We start from the raw sequence: 15,898 nt of genomic DNA, 5'->3' as shown, positions 1-15,898 counted from the left end.
CCTGATGCTTTGCAATGCTTTTTCGATACACCAGACTTCACCATTTTGAAAAGATCTAAAGAACTTGTGGAAAATTTTGATGGCAAGAAGATGAAGATGATGAAGATCGTCTAAGAGTTCAGAAAGTGTAAAGCTTTCTTGGGAGGGAAAAAGTGTTTATATAGTTCTGAATCAGAAAAGTTTATTGAATTTACCCTATCTACAGCTACTAATGGTAAAAGCCCTTGGGATTTAACCATTATTAGCCACAAATAAAATAAATTAAAAGAATTTTTTATTTTTAAAAAATAGGATATTTAATGAAATGTCTGGCCCATTATCACATGTTTGGAGAACGTGTGGTGAGGGGCATTAATCCGTTGAATAAAGGTGGAATTTGGAATGGATTGGACGTCTTGGATAAAGGAAATTTGACAGTTTAAGGAAAAAGATTTATTTTATAGGAAACAGGCATATTTGTCATTTAACCTAAAATAGGTCTGACATAAAAGAACCTTAGAAGTGAAATGAAACGTTGTATGCTATAAAAAGAATTTTTCAATTTGATATGGAAGATTTGTTATTGAATGGGGATCATTAAATAGCACACAAGATTCAGGGGAATTTATGAAGTTATTGTTAAAAATTCATTAAATGTGACTGCAGATTAATTCGTCATTATGGTGGATAGTAATGTGACTGAGGTAAAGGAACTGAAGGGAACACTTGACAAAAGATCATAAATAACAAACAATAAGGATCCAATAAAAATAAGTATGATATGTGGTTGAGGTATACAGCGTACACTGAAACCATGTATGATATATATATATATATATATATATATATATATATATATATATATATATATATATATATATATATATATATATATGTATTTAACTAGGACCGAAATGGAGACCAGAGGTGGTCTACGATACCTATCAATTCAAAAAGAATCGTGGATCCATATACATCACACCTAACATTTGTAGAAAACTGTTGAGTTTTGTTGCATCAAGTGCCTTTTTAAACACATCCACAATCTCTTCATGAGTAGGGATAAAAAATCATATCAAATGTTAGCTTTGAGTATGTGGTCCTTAACGAAGTGGTACCGAAGTTCAATGTGCATCATCTTCAAATGGTGAATAGAATTGTGAGAAATCACTATAGCACTCTCTAAATCATAATAAATCGGTATCCGTAGCATTCTGTATCCATGGTCCATCAGTTGGGTTTTCATCCATAGGACTTGAGAAAGGCAACTCGTTGCGGAAATGTAATCGGCTTCTACGGTAGACAAAGAAACACAATTTTCTTTCCTTGAAGACTAGCTAACCAATCTTCCTCCAACAAATTGACCACCACCCGAAGTAATTTTCCTATCCAATATGCATCTAGCATGATCTGCATCTTTAAGTGTCACACCCCAAAACCGGAACAGCGGAAACGTTCGGGGGTGGAGGATGCCATGTCAAGTATCACGAGATATGTTAATTGTAAGCAAGTAATGAAAAACCATTTCATTTAGAAAGAAAGTGTTTACAATGTGTGTGTTCACAAAACATAAAAGTCATAAACAAATAACAAAACAAGACTTGAAGCTGTAATGCTCCATCTTCTAAATTTCCAGCACGAGCACATGTCTAATAGTCTCCTGAGTATACAAGTTATTTGAAAGAGTTGATCAGCCATTAAGCTGGTGAGTTCATAAAATTTTAGTGATGTGAGTAAGTTGTAAAGTGTTGTTGAAAATGTATATGTAAATTGATGTAAGTTGTAAGTTCTGTTTCGAAAAGTTCGCCTGTTCCGCTAGAAAATCCTATATTTCCTACTTCAATCGAAGTTACGTAAAATGACACTACAAGCCTTTCTATGAGTACTAAGTGGGTACAATTATATATACTTGGAGTAAATAAACAATCGATTGTGCGCATCTGCCCTCAACTCACAACCCAACGGGGTACAGTAAGTACTGCGGATAACACACATTCCATTGGTTCTTAGATCGTTGTCATATATAATGGAGAGTTCTTTTAAGAAAACCTATATTTCTTACAGTAAAATATTGACTACGGTGATTACTTTTATAATAGTTTTGTTTATACTGCTATATATAATCTGATATCAGGTAGATAGTTAATTGGGGGAATCTGCTCTAAGCCCACATCCAACGGGAACATGACGTCGGGGGAAAACACACATTTAGCTATCTATCAGATATTAGTTTTGTATATAAACATGGTGTATAAACTAAGGTGTTATAGAGTTAACTCACTTAAAGTCTTTAAAACTATACTAGCTTAATAAAATGGATTAAGCCCTTAACTGGGAAATCGCTAGTTTTGTATACAAAAAGTACTGACTTTGAAAAGTAAGTTTTGTACTAGCATAACTGTGGGTTGAATCTGTGTCCTATGACCTGATCCATACCTGGTACCCTTATGATGACTTAATGTATACTAATGATAAATATATATAGATTCGGGTAGATAATAGATTAGGTGACCTCGGTGTAAGCCCACATCCAACAGGAACAGGACGTATAACGAAGAGCAAACATCCTATTAGCTGTCAGAATCTAATTAGCATATATGTATCCTATAGTGTATACATTAAGGAATCATAACGTTAGCATTATGGTCCTAACTTTTAAGAGTAGCCTTTTACCAAGACTCGACTGTTTTGAAAGTAGTCTTCTACCAAGACTCTACTGTTTTGAAAGTAGTCTTCTACCAAGAATCTACTGTTTTGAAATTAGTCTTCAACCAAGACTCGACTGTACGACTATTATTAATTAAATCTGATTTACCTTATTGATTCTGTGAATAAGACACATGGTAAATGTATTAATAATATTGTAACCGGAATTTTATATCCTTCTGTAATTGTCGTGATGACTGTGTAAGTACTGTGGTATTTGTAATAAGTGACTACTTTAAGTACTATTGTGCCTTAATTGACGGTTAAGGCATAATGTGATGGCTAGATCCTGTGCTAGACGCTCCCTTGTCAAGAGATTCTAGGAAGTTCATGCGACCCCTGCATGAGTGCAAGCCACGAACATCCACATTACTATGATCATGTATACCCAATATAACTATCACAAATGTAGAAGTGATTCATTGGTATAATTAGATCCTGAAAACATTCCGTACCATAGCACCTTATTATGTTATGTTTTGTTATTGTGTATTGATATCGTATTTATGTAAATGTATTTCATGTAAGTGTATTGTATTTGTATAGACTTGTGAACTGAACTGACTCTTTGTGTGCTTCATTGTACTAGAAGTAATGAATAGCTTACTCCTAAACTATACCTATAATAGTTTACTAAAGTTCTAACTGTACTATTACTGAAAAGACTCATTTATCTACCAAGTTATGCTTATACTTTAAAAATGGATTTTTGTACAACTATAAAGTAACACAACCTTTAAAAGAGTTTTGAAATGTATGACAACTTATAAATGACATAAGTAGCATTTTGAAAGATGTTTATAACAAACATTTACACAATTATCATTGTGTTCCACTTGTATCCCCCCCCCCCCCTTTAAAACAGTTAAAATACTTTAAAAGATTCATTACGAGGTATGAACTCACCTGATGTGGGTTGTTCAAACGGGTATGCGCGTACGGATGAGAAGTTCCACGAATGAAGTCCCGAGACACAATACGTCCTAAATGATATATAAAGACACATATTGACATGAATATAGTGTTTTAAACAACTATATGGAAGATAACACCTTTCGGGACTAGGAAACACCTTGGCTAGGTGTTGGAATCACATGTGATTCAACAAAGGGAAGTGAAATGGCACTAAATGGTGTTTACGGTTTTGTAACCAACTCCACTTGTGTTTACGGTGGTATACCCATGATTTGACGGTCGTAAACTCATGGTACTTGACCATTTGGTGGTTTGAAGTCTTAGAAGTCCTTTCGAAGCATCCTAACTTCAAGTCTTAGCCTTAGGAAGTGATTAGGGCAACATATCACCCCTTTATAAGGTTTATGGTTTTTGGACCATTTGACTTTGGGTTTACGGTAGTAAACCCATGATTTTATGGTCAAATGAGGTTTTCCAGTCCTAAACACTTCTAGGTAAAGGTCTAGGCTAGTTTCTAAGCTTAAGGAATGAGTTTGGGGCATGAAAACATGCCTAAGTGGTGTTTACGGTTTTGGGAGTTCCCCAAACTGTAAACATATATATATATATGGCACATGTTTGTGGTTTTCATGTGCTAAACACATCAAAGGAAGGTTCTATGTTTGCTTCTAAGGTTTAGCAAGAGTTTAGGGTCACTTTGGCTCACTTTAAGCAATCTTTTTAGGGTTTATGGTCCAAGGAGATTCTTGGACCATAAACACCTTATCCTTTATGAATTTGGGTGTTTTCTTGATGGACTTAAGCTTTAAACATGTCAAGGGTTGTTTCTATGCTTGTTTCCAAGGTCTAAAGGGACAAAGGCACATTTAAGCCACACTTTTAGTGTTCACGGTCCAAGAAGATCTTGGGCCGTGAACACCTTGTTCTTGGGGGATTTTGATGATTTCTTGATGTTTAACACTTGATTTAATCATAATTGGGCTAGACTCAAAACTCAAAAGTCTTGAAGTTTTGGGCACTTATTGCTACATAATAAACCTTAGGGTATCTACTCTCCTGATATCTTTTGAAGCACTAACTTTAAATCACTCAAACTTATTCCAAAAAGTTTGGAAGTTAGTAGAAATTGTTTTAACTCATATTGAAGTGGATGGTTGAACAGAATGGAAAGTTTTGGATTGTCACAGTAAGGGCTTGAAGGATGAAGTCGTTCCTTGCAGGCTACAATAGGCTGAGTGCTTCCTTTCAAGTATCTTAAGATCTGTTTGACTGTGGTTAAGTATGATACATTAGGGTCGACTTGGTACCTAGCACATAATCCTGTTCCGAAGATAATATATGGTCTGCTTGTGGTGAGTTACATTAAAGAACCAATCATTCCTCTATAATTTTTGTGGTGCACTGATTCTCCGGAAGGATCAAAAGAAATCTTATATCTGAAGACCATAGGAACCATGGCTGAGGAATAGTTATCCATTGCGTATTTCTTCAGTCGTTTAGAGGTATATTTTACTTGATGAATGAATATCCCTTGTGGGACATGTTTCACTTATAGTCCTAGAAAGAACTTAATCTCTCTATTCATGCTCATTTTGAACTTGTTGGTCATGAACATTGCAAATTCATCCACCATACATTGATCTGTTGAGCCGAATATGATATCATCCACATAGATTTGAATAAGAATAAGGTGTTTACCATTTTCCTTTTGAAATAATGTTGGGTCAATGACACCTCTTTTATATCCTAACAAGACAAGAAACTTAGAGAGAGTCTCATACCATGCCCTCGGTGCTAGCTTAAGACCATGGACTGCTTTCTCAAGTATGAAACAATAATCTGGGAACTATACACTTTCAAAGCCTGGAGGTTGTTGCAAGTAAAATTCTTCTTTCAATTCACAATTCAGGAAAGCACTTTTTACATCCATTTGGTGTACTTTGCTATTTTTGTGTGCTGCATATGCTAAGAAGATGCGTACTGCTTCCATCCTGGATACAGGGGCATAAGTTTCATCATAATCGACACCTTCCAGTTGACTATACCCCTTGGAAACTAACCTTGCCTTGTTTCGTACAACCGCACCGGTTTCATCGAGTTTGTTTCTGTACAACCATCTTGTTCCAACAATAGTGTAACCTTTTGGCTTCGGAATGAGTCTCCACATTGTGTTTCTTTCAAATTATGTTAACTCTTCTTGCATGGTAGAGATCCAGCCAGGCTCCAAAAGAGCTTCCTTGATGGATCAAGGCTCGACTATGGACATAAAGGCTGCATAGTGGCAGTGGTCCGCAAGATCATGAGAAGATCGAGTATCTACGCCTGCAAATGGGCTTCTGATGATTTGACCCGGAGGGTGTTCTTTTGTCCATACATGTAGATGAGGTAATTAATGACCAGAAACTGCATTGGAAGGAGCGTCAACAACATCAAAGGATTATGTAGTAGGAGAAGTTAGTTCCCCCTCAACTTGTGAGTGGTCTGCAGAAGTATCTTGGACTTGGACTGTAGGATTAGGATCAGAATGAGGTTCCCCCTGGATTCCGGATGGGAGTCCCTCTTGAACCGAAGATGGTTCCCCCTAGAATAAAGAATGCATGATAACCCTTGAATTAATTATTGTGTCAATATTTTCTTCATCTTCAGAGTCTGAGACCGCATTTGAAGGAGTTGAGACTTTACAGGTGGGATTCGGAGCTGCGTCTAGATGCACTGGAACCTCGATGATTGTTGTAAGAACTGGAGTAGTGCTTCCCCCCTCAACCGGAGAGGTGGAAGTTCTAAGTGAAAGATATTCAGAAATTGAGGGTTAAAAAACTTCTGTGTTTTGTTGTTGAGCTTCCGGAGACACAAAAATTTCGGACAATTAAGCTGTCTCTATGGGGTTGAAAAGGTCATCATAGTTAACTTCAACTATTTTTAGGGGACCTAAATAGGTTGGGATATCACTTTCCAGGATTGCTTTCATTTCAGTTGAAGGAGAAATGTTGCAGACATAATAGTCATCCAAATTTTAATCGAAGCTTTCAACTATTAGTCTCATACGTCTGATAACTCTGTATTCCCCCTTGTTTGTTGAATAGCCAAGAAATATGTTTTCATATAACTTTAGTGCAAATTTGTTAAGGTGATCCTTGTTATTGATCACAAAACATCTACACCCAAATATGTGAAAGAATCAGACATTCTGTTTTCGATTGTTTACGCCCTCATAAGGTGTTTTGTTGAGACGCTTGCAGACAATGCTTCGGTTTTGAAAAAAGCATGTGGTTGCCACTACTTCATCCCAAAAGTATAAAGGAAGGTTTGAAATGTTTAACATAGATCTGAATGCTTCTACAACGGTTCCTTTGCTCTACTAATCCATTTTGTTGCGGTGTGTAGGGAGAAGAGAAGTTATGACCGATACTTTTGCAAACCAAGAAACTATCGAAGAGATGATTAGTGAACTCGGTTCCGTTGTCACTTCGGATTCTGCAAACTGGTACCTTGATTTGTAGTTCAATTTCTTTGATGAAGTTTATCAAGTTCTACGGTGTTTCATATTTGAGTCTCAAGAAAAAGATCCATGTGAATCGAGTAAAGTCATCAACTATAACCAGTATATACTTCTTGGGATGGAGACTGGCTACGATAGAAGGACCGTAGAGATAAATATGCAGCACCTCCAGAGGTTCAGAAATTGATGAATCAATGACCAGTGGGTGACTTCCCTTTGATTGTTTTCCACACTCACAAGCAAGGTAGAATGTTTTATTGTTGTACTTCAGAAGTGGGAGGCCTCAGACGAGTTCTTCTGTGACATGGTTATTCATATACCGAAAGTTTAGATGAGATAGCTTGTAGTGCCACAACCAGCTAACTTCGGATACGGGTTTGGACAGAAAACATTGCTACGGTTTCCTAATGATCAATGAGACAACCAAAGGATCCATGGTCCCTTCGGATTTGGATTTGATCAAACTGGTGCTTGTATCGCTTTTCATGATATAGTAGTTCTCATTATCAAACTCAACTCGATGACCTGCTTTGCATAGTTAGCCTACACTGATGAGATTGTGCTTGAGGCCTTCTACGTAAGCAACTTTTGTATTGAGAAGTTCCCTATTGTTAATACACTGTAACCTCTAATGATACCATTTGCATAGTCTTCGAAGGTGACATATCCTCTATTACATATAGGCCTGAAATCCCAAAGGTATTCTAATCTTCTGGTCATGTACAAGGAGTAGGGACTATCGATCAACCACTCCTCTTCATGTTCCTCCTTGCACAAAGCCTGAAAATTACACGATTAGTTTTAGCACCCAAATAAGTTTAGAACACGGGGTTACAAGTGAGTTCTTCCTTGATGCATGAACAGGGATTGCGGTGACAGGTTTCGTATCAACTTTAAGAACTAGACCTAGGTGTTTTGAGGTGTTTTGAGAATGACAAGCTTTCTGAAAGTTACAAGGTTTCAGATGATTATGAGGTTTTGGAGGATTATGAGGTCGGACTTCATTTGGCCTTTTATGATGATAAAATCCAAAGGTAAGATTTTTCTAATTTAGCTGGACACCGTACTTAGTCAGCGGTCCATAGGGTCTGGTGAGAGGCTTGTGACCACTCCGAGAATGAGATTTGACTGAGTTTCCCTTGGGATTTGAAAATTTTTGGACACTGTACTTCCTCCTAGGTTTTTATGTTTTGTCAAACTGATGTGACTTTAAACGTGGAGGAGTTAGCAAAATTCCTTTCCATTTAAGGTCATCTGATGAATAGTTTTGAAAATGATATTTGTGAAAGAACTTGACACTCTTTTGGGACTTTTTAGGAGATTTTGAAAAAGTTTTTGGAACTGTACATTCCTTTTTGTCTTTTTTCTCGATATGAGATTTTTTGAAGACTAATTTGAAACAACATGTTTTTTAGGACTCTTTTGTTTTGATATTTTAGTTTTATTTTTTGAAAGTATTTCCCACTTTTTCACACAAGATTTGAGTTCCTATTTGAAAGCTTGTTTTGCCTAAGTTTTTGGAGAACCGCAGTCTGAAGCGTTTAACTGCAGTTTCCTAGAAAATTTTGATTGTTTTTTTAAAATGAGGTCTGGAGTCATCTGAACAAGAGGACTCGGGACTCTGAGAGCATTGACCAAATTCAAAATTTTCTATGGGCAATTCATGAAGAATTGGTCGAATGGTCACAGTGCTCTTGACTGTGGTCTGCGGTAAAGAATATTGAACTATCGTATAGTAAGTTAGGGATTGTTCTTTGGAAGGTAATTGAGTTGATTGTTCTCCGAGACTACAGTGAGAGGAACTACGGTTTGTAGACAAATGCGAACAGTTCTAAAGAAATTCGGGACCTTCCATAATGATTTCTTCATAACAAACTGAGAGGCCTGAGAAATGGAATGAATTGTGCCAGTGATGGGATTTTCATCATATAGATGATATGAGGTTTTAGGAAGGATTTCCAAGATGACACAATTATTGCTCAGGTTATCAAGTCTATGGAAGTGGGCTCTAATATCTTCAGGAAATGTTTTGTCATTCACGTGGAAGTGAAACTCTCAGTCAGGAGGGACATAGGGACAGTCTTTGTTAAACTAGGGTGATGAGTCCTTTGCGGTGGAATACCCATGGGACCAACCAAAATTGTGCGTATTGGCTACGGTTCCATTATTAACAAGATTTTCAATGACTTCGCTTTCAGTAAACAATTTTTCGATTAACAAATTCAAACGTACAATTTCTTTTTGTGCTAAATCCCTCTAATCTAAAGCTATTCCTAATTTGGTTTGACATAACATTCTTGCATCATTTACTAACATTGAGATCTCTTTCTAACATGGCCACATTGAGTCTTTTGTCATCCAGTGTCCTCTTACATGGAACATTTATTGGGATGATATGTTCTTCTCATCTACGGCCTTATTTTAGTTTGAAAGGACGACAACACACGTGTCATCAAGGCTATCTAAAAAGGTTGAAAATCATGGATGTTATAATGAACAGTTTGAATTATAAGTTTTACATATTCGACTATGCTCAGAGTTCTGTCTTTACCCATGAAGCAATAGTTCTTTTCCATCTTTGTCGAACCATCTTCATCAGTAGTTGCCAACATGCAAATTTTACCCTTGCCCTTGATGTTGTAGTCTTCATCCTCATTCCCTGACAACCATACTTGATGACAAACAAGAGCAATAACATTCTGGAATTCTTCTTCATCATCATACTATGTGTCAGCTTCGTAAGACTGCGGTGGGTTTTCATAAGAGAGATAGTGAGGTTAAGGACTTATGTTTTGTGAAGTCTGGGCCATGAGAGCAAGTGGATCTCCGAAGTCAACACAATCCTTGAGCATGATTGACTCTTGTTCTTGGAGTTCTCCATATAGTTTAAAAAGAGAGAGTGAGTGAATCTTTCTGTCACCTTGGACTATAATCTTTGCTGTAGTCCAGTGTTTCCCCAAACCATTGAGAAAGTGGAGATTGGTTTCATGGTTGCTGTAGATAGTGCCACCATTTGACAACTTGGTAAAAATTAGGTTGAATCTTTTGAAGTAGTCCTCAAGACTTTCACCCGCATGAAATTTGAAGTTATTGAATTCGTTGAGTGTAGTGGTGAGCTTCTTATCTTGTGCCTACTCCAAACCTTCATACAGATTTTTGAGAACTTCCCGGATCTCTTTGGCTGATTTGCAATTGATGATAATGTTGAAGTTGTCAGGAGCATCTCCACAGGATATTTCATAAAAGCCGATTGCATCATTTTCCATTTTATCAACATCATCTTTAGTGGGACGATTCATGTCAGGTTGACCTCCTCCAAGTCTAGCTTGAGCACTACCGGCCTGAACTGGAGTAAGAATAGGGACATAAGGTCCTTCTTCTACAAATGTCCATACATCTCGTCCAAGTCTTCTTAGATATCTCTCCATCCTTTAGGACCAGTGTTGATACTCATTTGCCACCAGTATTGGAGCTTTATTCGAACCTCCAACACTGTTAGAAACGTAAAGAGATAATGCTTGTGCCATATTTCCTTGTTTTGAGTTTTTTTTTAAAGAACAATTGAGCGTTAGTGGTATAGAAGGCTTTTCAAAATTAGAGTTTTTGTAACGACCCAAAAATCAAGGGTAGAAATTTCATTTTTAATATAGTTAAAACATTGATACGATTTATTTCAAACATTCACTACTAGAAAAACAGCCTTTTACGACGCTCATTGCACGTCGTAAAAGGCTCAGATGACGCGCAAATGCGCATCAAGGAAGGCCCTGTCATAAAGAGAGACGACGCGCATTTACGACGCGCAATTACGACGCGCTTTTACAACACGCATTGCGTATCAAGAAAGGCCATGTCATAAAGGAAGACGACACGCATTCGTGTGTCGTAACCTTACGACGCGCGTGTTAATGATACGCAATGCGTATCAAGAAAGCCATTGTCAAGAAAGGCCATGTCATAAATGAAGATGACACACATTTTTGCGTATCATAATTTTAAATGTTTAAAAAAATATTATTTATAGATTTACTAATTTTCAAATTAAATAATACATTAAAAATCTCATAATACAAAATAAAATACCATAAATAACAAAGATATTTCATTTCACTAATATGTCAAATACAAATAATTATTCCAAAAGTGAGTAAATGTTATAAAAAATGAACTCATTTATATACAATTGCATCATCACGACTAATCGGTTTTATAATCTCAAAGTCATCAATGGAAGTGCAGTCCTTATTTCCGGAATGTATAGGGCTGGTTCTCAAGCTCCGTACCACATCATCCTCTAATGGAGCATCTTAATCGATAACCGTGCTTGCGATGTCAAGTTTTTCATCATCAACCATCTCACAAATCTGCAAATACTTCTCCCTGCTTCTAACAACTAATAATTAACATTTATGATTTATGATTTATGATTTATGATTTATGATTTATGATTTATGATTTATGATTTAACAAACACACACCTCATGAAAAACATGTTTATTATAAAAATGTTATCACCGAATAAGCTTCTCTATGCGTGCTCCAAATGTCTCAACGGTCAGGGCGTCAAACTTTCTCCGGTCGATCATGACTCTTAGGTCATCAAGACACGTTAGCAGATACAACAAAGATCGATCGTCATCCAATGGCGTATTGCCAGCACATCGAGCAATATCAGCAAGCTCATTCATCTACAAATATTTCAATATCAGTACCTATATCTCATAACAAATAAGAACCTATTACCTACCTATGGAAGGTCATCATGTTCATAATAGGCACCCTTCCCTGCCAATAACAAGTCTATCTGGCTGGTTTCTGGTGTCATCAATGGCGACCTAGGAGTCATGCTGCTAGCAGATGATGTGGTCATTCCTTGGTCAGATTTAGGACCAAAGTGGGTCCTACATGACATAGAGGGGTGAGCTTTAAGATCATCCATTAATACAGAATTATCGCCTTGATCAGGAAAACAATCAAGCATGTCTTCTGAACCTCTACATGACCAATCACTAAGCTTAGGAGACATGAAATCACAGTCTTTGGTAACACTTGAACTTGGTTTAGCAGCATCTGGACTTCTATTATCCTTTTGTGAAATCAACTCCATTAACTTCTCTAGGGTTTCAGCAACCCTTACAAGCCCTTCATCTACACTTATACTTGTCTGATCGCAACAATCAGCAATCGCACAAATTCTAGAATGTTCTTCCACGTGAAAAGTCAAAACCTCCTCTTCACAAATCTGAAAAATGATGGAAGTTTCATCGGAAATTTAAAATGAGAATTCGTAAATGGTGTAACGTGTAAGTAAATGTATTTACTTTCGTCCTATCGGATGTCATGTGAAGTAGAATCGAAAGTTTGTAGTGAGATCAATCTGTATTAAAAGCTTTAACATCCACTCTTTGCTATGAGAGGAAAAAGAATAGACATTACCATTAGTTAAATAGATTTTTGAGTGAGAAGGTGAAAAAATTATTTAAAGAATAAAATATGTGACTCACCTTCTTTTCGAGCTCAAGAAGTGATAGTCCAGCACTAAAAACATCAGAATTCTGAGTGGCAACAGCTATACCCACACGAGGTGAAAGATAGGCATCATTTCGAGAGGAAAACAACATATTTCCCCTTTGTCCCACATAGTCCTGTGGGGAAAACATGTTCGGAATAGGGGTAGTATGGTCAATTGCTTCTAGAACTTGGATGTTCCTCCTTAAGCTAGTTGATATTGGCTTTGAGAGACTAAAAGTACTCCTAAAGCTAAATTTTCCAGATCTGGCAAGTTTTATAACTGATAAGGGATCCACATCTGCACTCTCTGAAGGGTTGATTTCTACCACTTGATATGTAAGGGGGATAGAACAGTTATTACTTATCCATTATGGGTAAAAAAATCATATGATGTGAAAAAGACGAGTCCATCAGATGAAAGCCTGTATAATCAATAACTTATCAACATGTAAAAGATTAACCTTGCTAATTTCTCACATTTAGTCAACAATTGGATTATAGGAGGGACACTTACAACTCTTTCATCTTTGAATCAAATTGAGCCTCATGAAAATAAGATCCTTCATGAACCATAGTCACCATGACTGCACAAATTACAGCAATAATCACTCTTAAGCAAAAGAAACCACGTGAAATATATGTGAGTCTGATTATCATAAGCAAGATACAGTGAGAATACAGGGTTCTTGATTACCAGGTTATAAGAACTCGTAGAACCAAAAACCCTATTTCCCCAAATTTATTTAATTATAAACCATGTGATGGATGCAGGTATACAACCTTGCTTGTGGTTTAGAGCATGCTTCCGAACAGATCCATCAACAACTTGTGCATTCAACAGAATTTGGGTAACTTCCAATGTAACAGCCTAGATCCCCAGGTATCTTCATTTCATATATTTTTGACATTCTGTGAGGGGACTCGGCGAGTTGGAGGTCGAACTCGCCGAGTCGGGTCGCGGTTTTGGGCGGGGGTTCGCGTCCGGACTCAGCGAGTCCAAGGGATGGACTCGGCGAGTCCGCACTGTTTAATGAAACCCTAATTTCCCGGTCCTAAGCCCTATTTAAAGGACCTTATGGCCCTCATTTGCGGCCACCTTGAACCCTAAGAGCCTCCATACGTCTGTAAGCACTTGTGAGTGTGTTTGAAAGCCATTTGTTCATCATTTTGTGTGATATTGCAAGGAAAAGAGGGAGAGGAGCAAGCTTGAAGTGTTGGGGAGCTTAGATCTGTTGCTATTTCATCAAGGGAGTCTTCTTGAGGTAATTTTCAGATCCAAACTTCGTGTTTTGTGTTGATGTGCCAAATCTAGGGTTTCTTCTTGCATTTCTTGGCTTGAATAAGAAGTATGAGAGGTCCCATGGAGATATGGAACCTAGATCTGGACTTTAGCAGGTCCAGGAGACCCCTTATGACAAGCTTTATGTCCATTCTTTTGAGTTAGAAGCTAAACTTGCCATATTAGAGGTTGTTTCTTCAAAATAAGCCTTGTATGCATTGCATGGCAACCAAGACTGAGACTTTACGTGACAAATAAGCTTGGGAAGGCCAGATCTATGTATGTATGGAACGGATCTGACCGCAAAAGCTAGTTTTAGCTGGTGCATGGCATGTACTCGCCGAGTCTGAAGAACAGACTCGACGAGTTGCTTGAAGATTATCTTTGAGACCATCCTGTGTGTAGTCCGGACCGAGTTGTGAGCGACTCAGTGAGTCGCAGAGAGTTGGAAAGGTTTTGACAGGTGGACCGAGTCAGGTTGGGACTCGCCTAGTTGACCTTCGACTCGGCGAGTTGAGTCGCGATGGCCCTGTGACTCAGGCCCAGGGGGAACTCGTCGAGTCGAGGGAGTACTCGACGAATCAAAGGGGAATAACCCTGATAGTTGATTAAAATGCGTAGACTCGCCGAGTCACTATTGTGTACTCACCGAGTTCGGTCCCAATCGATTAAAGACGATTGACCAAGTCAACCTGTGTTAACTTGATAAGGATGGACCACCTTTGTGGTACAAGTAATAATTATAGATTTATAATATCATAGGAGGATTGCAGCTCGAGGGTTCGAGCCCGAGTGATTTCAGGATTCACGATTAGTGACTTAGCGAGGAATTCGAGGTGAGTCTTCTCACTATACTGTACCCGGAAGGGTTTTGACTGTGTGACCGGAAGGTCGAATATGATATGAAATATATTCCTTATGTGTGTTAAGTTATTTGTTATATGTGTCATGTATGATATGTTTGATCCGGGCCGGAAGGCAACATGATATGGGCCGGAAGGCGTGGTCATATGGACTGTAAGGGTTGACGTGGGTAGGACCGGAAGGTTTACCCAGTCGGGACGGAAGTCCCCTGAGACACATGGACCGGAAGGTCAAGGCCTGGAAAGGCGTATGTGCGTATGTTGTATTTTGGGAACTCACTAAGCTTTATGCTTACAGTTGTTGCATTATGTGTTTCAGGTACAAGTGTGGACCGTGGGAAGGCGCCAGCGTGACCGTACACACACTCGGGGAAACTATCCTGTTATCTTTTGTTATGTAATCGGTTGTGACTACATTGTTACTTTGGAATCTAAACTTATTACTCATGTTTTGATGGTTGTAAAAATGAAAATTTTTGGTTGGAAATTTTATGACGGTACATCCAATGCCATAAATTTTTCTTGCGAACAGTGTTTCACCATAAAAACAGGTTAAGATTATTTAAAACTAAAAACACCAACAACACGTTACAAAAGCAACCTAAAATCCATATTTCCAACATTTACAAAGAACTGAATTTGAAATATATGCAAGTTCTAAAAAATTAGAAAAACAAAAGCCAAAGAAAAAAGCCCCAACATTTGTAGAAAAAGCTAGAACAACTATGAAAGTTGTTGCTGCACAAACTAAGGCAATTGCAGGTGATTTGGAAATGAATATATGTTTTATTTTTCTTTTTTAAATTGTTTAGTCATTTTTTTACAATGTGAAAGTAACAAACATCTATCATTTTCATGAATTTTTTTTTAATTTGCAGATAAGATAAAAAAATTGGGATAATGTTTGGGCTATTGGAACTGGAAAGGTTGCTACCCCGGCTCAGGCTCAAGAAGTAAGTAGAAGGGTATTTATGTCTTTTTGGATTGTATTATTGTTGAAAGATTGAAAACCTTCTGAAATAGGGCTTCTAGAAACCCATGAAGACAATTCATGTAAGGAAGAGACTGGATAACATGAAAAAGAGATAAAAGACTATGAGAAACAAATATACATACCTTCTGCCTCTTGGGTCTTTCATTTTCCAC

This window comes from Lactuca saligna, chromosome 4 (genome assembly GCF_052625555.1).
Source record: "Lactuca saligna cultivar CGN05327 chromosome 4, ASM5262555v1, whole genome shotgun sequence".
Taxonomy (NCBI): Eukaryota; Viridiplantae; Streptophyta; class Magnoliopsida; order Asterales; family Asteraceae; genus Lactuca; species Lactuca saligna.
This window is presented reverse-complemented; position numbering follows the sequence as displayed.